This window comes from Haemaphysalis longicornis, unplaced genomic scaffold, assembly GCF_048455015.1.
Source record: "Haemaphysalis longicornis isolate Haplotype H1 unplaced genomic scaffold, Haemaphysalis longicornis Haplotype H1 scaffold_10, whole genome shotgun sequence".
NCBI classification, from domain to species: domain Eukaryota; kingdom Metazoa; phylum Arthropoda; class Arachnida; order Ixodida; family Ixodidae; genus Haemaphysalis; species Haemaphysalis longicornis.
The window spans coordinates 82,442,521-82,448,520 of NW_027526204.1; positions in this window are offsets into that span (position 1 = coordinate 82,442,521).

Sequence of the window (6,000 nt, forward strand, 5' to 3'; positions counted from 1 at the left end):
GATGACGAGATTGCGTGATTGCCAGAGGTGCTTTCTTCATCATTATCATTATCACCACCATTACACCATTATCATCATCATATTCAGACTCTTCAGGTCCACTGCAGAACGAAGGCATTTTCTATTAACGTCCAATGCTCCTGTTCTGCGCTGATGGAGTCAACAGTTTCTTCCTTTCTTAAATTTGTTTAATTTATTTAGCAATTTCTTTAATTTCATCCCTCCATCGTTTCATCGTCTCCATTGTTTCACTAATTTTGATACCTCCATTTGATTTCATAAATATTTTATTTTATTTCATTAGCCATCTTCTAGCCCCATCTCTTCGTATTTGTTCTGTTACCCTAATTGTCCACCGATTGAAAGTTCGTCTCACTACAAGACCAGTCAAAGTCCATTTCTTTTTTATTTGAACTATGATGGCGTCTTCTCTATCTTTTTCTCTGATCCAGGTGGCTTGTTTCCTATACCTGAGTGTTATTCCTAGCATTATGTGTTTCATGGCCTGCTGAGCCGACGCAATTTTGCTATCTAGTTGTTTAGTAAGGTTCCAAGATTCAGTTTCGTATCTCATCACCGGCTGTATGCGCTCGTTGTTGATTTTTCTTTCGAGTGACAGATGCAGCTTACTACCCCTTATTTGGGAGTGCTTGCCCAGTGCTCCACAACACATGTCTATTCTGCGCCGAATTCATCGCTCGTGGTTGCGGTCAGTACTAACCATATCTCCGAGGTGGTCACATACTTTCAATTCTTCTAGAGTTTCGCTACCTAAGCTGAAGAAGACTTTCTGGCACGCTTACTCCTTGTTACGTTAGATTTAGTCATATTTATTTTTAGCCGCACGGCCGTGCTTTATGAAGGTAGTTCTTTAAGAATTGTTCGCATGTGTTCTGTACTCGCACGCAGAAGGACACTAGGGAGATTTAGCAGTCCGTACGTTCCGTCGCGTACGTAGCTAGCGCGTTGACCGGGACCCGTCTGGTCACTTGGGCATTCGTCACGGTAGGGGGATTAGTTCCGCCGGCCGGCCATCGCCATGTCCCCGCCTCCTCACCCTTCCGAGCGCGCGGACGCAGACTGCTCCCGGTAACCCGGTAACAACGTAACGAACGGAACGAATGGACTGCTAAAACTCTCTATTGTCGATCTCAAAACTCAAATGGCTCAAGTATTCCCCGTTTATCTGAATTCCTATGTTTTTCCAGTTAAGCTTCATAAATACGCCCTCCAGAGACATGCTCGTATTGTTTTGACACGATCGTATCTTTTTGTTTTACTTTCTTTTGGATCGAAAATTTATCACTTTGCTTCGGGAGGGGGGGAGGGGGGTATTCGGCCCGCGCATTCCTTATATATTCGTCCCAGAATTCTTGTGTGTTTTACCTATTTTTTGCGTACTTCAGTGTTTCTAGCAAGGCTGCGGTGAAATCAAATTGTTTCTCATAATCTACATATGCTATGTAAAGTGATGTAGTGGCCTCTCTAGATTGTTCTATGACTTTATGAACGGAATGAATGTAATTAGTGGTTGAGTACCCTTTCCATAACCCAGCCTGCTGTATGGGTTGGCCGCAATTCATGGTGCCACCTGTGGTGCCAACTACATCTTTGGTAAACAACCTCTAGACAACTGACAGTATATTGACAGGTTGATTATTCTTGAGGCCCTTGGGAGCTCCCTTTCTATGAATCAGAATATTGTTAGCGTTTTCCAAGCGATGGGCAATGATTAACTCTTCAAGCATACCGAAAATGGTACAGTAAGCAACCTCTAAGCAACCAACCCAGCCTGCTCTATGGGTTGGTCGCAATTCATGGTGTCACCTGTGGTGCTAACTACATCTGTGGTAAACAACCTCTAGACAACTGACAGTATGTTGACAGGTTGATTATTCTTGAGGTCCTTGGGAGCTCCCTTTCTATGAATCAGAATATTGTTAGCGTTTTCCAAGCGATGGGCAATGATTAACTCTTCAAGCATACCGAAAATGGTACAGTAAGCCTTTCCAGTGCAAAATTCCTCCCTCATTCAAAAGATCTACTGTTATGGCGTCGTCACCTGCAGCTTCTCCTAATTTTATGCATTTGAGAACCGTTGCAAGTTCCCCTTTGGTCACTAGTAGGACATCGCAAGTTGAGCTTGAACGTTTATTAGTTTCCCCTTGTCTAACGTCGCTCTCAAAACGCCTAGTGTAGAATCGTTATGCTACCTTTATTATCTCGTGAAGTTGCTCATAATGTTACCCCGCTCGTCTCTAAGTGCGTACATCTTATCTTTGTCAATAGCCACCTTTTTCTTAGTTTTTTTCAAGCTTCCCCCTATTTACAGCGTTCGCTCTATCATTGCCATTATATATCCACGAATGTCTCTTTTATATTTCCAATAATCAGTTTACAGATCTCCGTTAACTTAATTCTATCTACCGTAATTGACAACTTTAAGTTCTTATGTTTGGCAAGTAGTTCCTTCATTTACATAGCTAATTTTTTTAATTTTTCCTCTGCATGGTACTTCTCCCACAGCTTGCTCATTCGCTGAGTGCCAATATGTGGTTCTCATTTAGCCTGTCTACACTGACCTCTGCCTGCTTGTTCAGAAACAAGAATTTGTTTTGAAGAGTTATTTTGAACTGCTGCGATCGTGCCATTTCTGTCTCCATGCAGAGTTTCTTAGTTTTCACAAGTTTCCTTCTTTCCCTTTAGAAATGCAGCGCTAGCTTGCTTCGAACAATCATTTGATCGCTCCTCCGAATCTTATTTAGCGCGTCTACGTCTTGCACTATACCAGAGTTGCCACTTATAATAAAGTCCACCTAGCGTTTTCTTGTACTATCGTGGCTTTTCCCTGTTCATTTCCTGATGTTTTGTATGTACAAAAATGTGTTCATCCACTTCAGGGTGTTTCTCTCTGCAAAACCCACCAGTGTATCTTCCGGATGGTTGCTATTGCCTATTCAGAAGTTCTCCCTTTACCTTCCTCCCATTTTCTTCGTACCGACCTTGGCCTAATGTCTCCCTTCACAATCGTGAACTGGGTTGCTGCCTTCTTCATTTCTGATTCGACGTTCTCGTAGAAGCTGCCTACGGCTTCATTATCGTAGCTAGTTGTGTGCGCATCCACCTGTACTAGTTAATCTTTACCGCTTGCTTAGCTTGATCACAACACCCCGACTCCCTCGCTAATGCCGAAAAACTCCTCCATATTTCCTGCCATTTCTCTGTGGAATAAAAATCCCACCCCGTGGTTTCTCTTCTGTTGGGTTCTACTGAAGCATAGATTACGCCTTCTACTTGCTCCATGTAGACTTCTCCTATCTTTCTTACTTCGCTTAACCTAACACCCACTTAATATACGAGAGCTCCTCTAGAAGTAGCGCTATGCTTCCCTCACTAGACAAATTGCGTGGGGTGAACGTTGCCAGGGTCATGTTTCAAAGGCAGCCTGTCCGGAACTAGAGATTGTCAGCAACCTCTTCTGTGGTTCTGTTCTGACCGCCACCGTGGGCAGGTGATCTATAGTTGCTGGAGAATGAGGGCCGAGAGTTGATTTTGTCAGTAATTGGATGGGGCGCCCAACTACTACACCTTGGTGGCCAGAACCTGCTTTGGTGAGAGAGTGCTGTTATGGCCCAGATGATTCATTGAATCGCTAAAAATACGCAGTTGGAGAACCACGTGGGCTGTAAGCCTCTGGATTTTACCTAGGGGTTATCGACACAAACCTTCCCAACGATTTTTAAAGGCTGCCCGAAGCATTAGATAAACTCATGTCTGTTTGTTTTGTAGGTTACTTTTTTGCTTTTTCACTTAGATTTCAGTGCTATTTTTTATGTTACGGCCTCCACGACTTCGCTGATGATGGCAAAGCGACATGTTATTGTGAAGTAGCTCTTCCGCGCCTCACGTTTTCTCGCTTTAGCCCCTAAGCGAATTCGTTACAAAGAATTCTTCCCCATAATATGATGTACTCAATTCGTTACTGTTGTTGACTAAAACTTTAAGTAAATCAACGAAAAATAAATTCACCCACGCCACGGTGACTCAATGCCTAAGGCGTTGCGCTGCTGAGCACTAGGTTGCGGGTTCGATTCCCGGCTGCGGCGGCCCCTTTGTTTATGGCGGCGAAAAGCAAAAACGCCCGTGTGTACTAGATTTCGGCGCACGTTCAAGATCCCCAGGTGGTCAAAATTAATCCGTAGCCGTCCACTACGGCGGGCCTAATCACCTGCGTTGCGTCGGCGCATAAAACTTTACACTCAATCAATCAGTCACTACATGGCACCGTGCTTACATGCAGTTTATGTACAGTTTTTTTTTTCAAGGAAAGCAGCTCGTTATCTCTCTCAGTTGAGCACGAAGAGTCAGACATTAGTGTACCGTGACCATCAGGTTAAGTGCTCCCCGTTTACGCGTGTCTGCAGGGAGGACTGCTAGAACAATCCCGTTCTGGCGTGCAACTGGGAGGCACCACGAGAAGCGTCTCCACGAGCGTTCCACTGGAGTATGCTGGCGACTTATGTCTAATCAGCGCTGGGGTCATCTAGGATGGTGCATGACACACAACCGCAACACCGCTAGGCCGAAATAGATACCACACAGCACGTGCAGGCACATCCAAAAGGGTTTGTGAATTTAACGTCTTCGCTAGGCCCTGTGCCTTTTAAAATGCTGGCCCATTTTCCGGCAAGGAAGATTTAGGTACGTGAACCAATCTGAAAAAAATATTTAGGAAAACGTTCGCACTTATTCTCGTCCTATTTTTTCCCGCTGTTCTTCGCCCTGATAAAGAATGACGTAGCTCGTGACGCCGTTCACAAAATGGTGGTTCTGGCCCCTATAAATTATATTTCACATAACTGAGAGCTGCTCGGCCAAAAAAGGTTTTACAGGAGCTCTCGACCTCACGGTACTCTGTTTAGGCTTATACACTATTTCAAATACTACGTTAGCTAACAGGAAGATCGTCGAAAAGCAATGACTGATCAGCCGCCATATCGTGCCTTACAGGAAGCCTTCGAAGGAACACCGCAAGGTCTACGTTAAATCATGAATGCCATGACAGTAAAACTGTTTCTGTAACCAGAAATGCGGCTGTAGGGAAATCTTCATACATGAATACGTGCCAGAGACTGTTAATATTATTATAAATATTTACTCTGCAGGGGGAACGGCAGATCTAGTCAGAGATGGGAAAAGTGTTAAGGGAGGTGAGAGTGTCTACCTTCTCCTGTGTATCCCAGTTGTACAAGCAAAATTGCACAGGGACATAAGAGTCTCTTTTGAATGAGCCCGGCAAAGAAAAGGAAAAAAACTTCGCGGTGTGCCAAATACGCTGAGTGCACAGGCTGAACTCGACAACGAGACAATAAAAATGCCCTAAAAATCATTTGGACGGCAATTCGATGAAGCAGAAAAAGTGACGCACCTACGTATCTTTGGTCGCGAGTTCGATTCCCGGTCGCGGCGGCCGGTTTTCTGATGGAGGCAAAAATGCCCGTGTGTACGAGATTTCGGGGGCACGTTAAAGATTCAAAGGTGGTCCAAATTATATCAGAGCCCTCCACTACGGCGCGCCTCATCACCTGCGTTGCATCGGTGCGTTATGCACTACCACTATCAATCAACAAATCCGTCCGCCATAGACGAAAAACTGTCAAGCCCCAAGACAAACAATTTGTTGGTAAGTCCAGGAAATCGAACCCGGGACCTTTACCCTAGGACACAGGCGACCTCCCCACCGGGCCAGCCTAAATGTGCGAGGGGTGTGGGTCAACTGCGGTGGGAAAAAATACCTTGAGCAGCCAATTAAAAATTAAAAAACGCTTTCCGAATTCATAATCAAACCTGGGGCCCTATCGCAATGAACTCGGCGTCTATCCGATTGGGTGATCATAGAATTCAGTGCGCTCACAATTTATTTTGTGTTCATAGCGCGGGCGTTGGCCTAGCACTTGGCCGCGGGTTCCAGCGTCTACTAACGCGGTCCTAGTTAGGAGA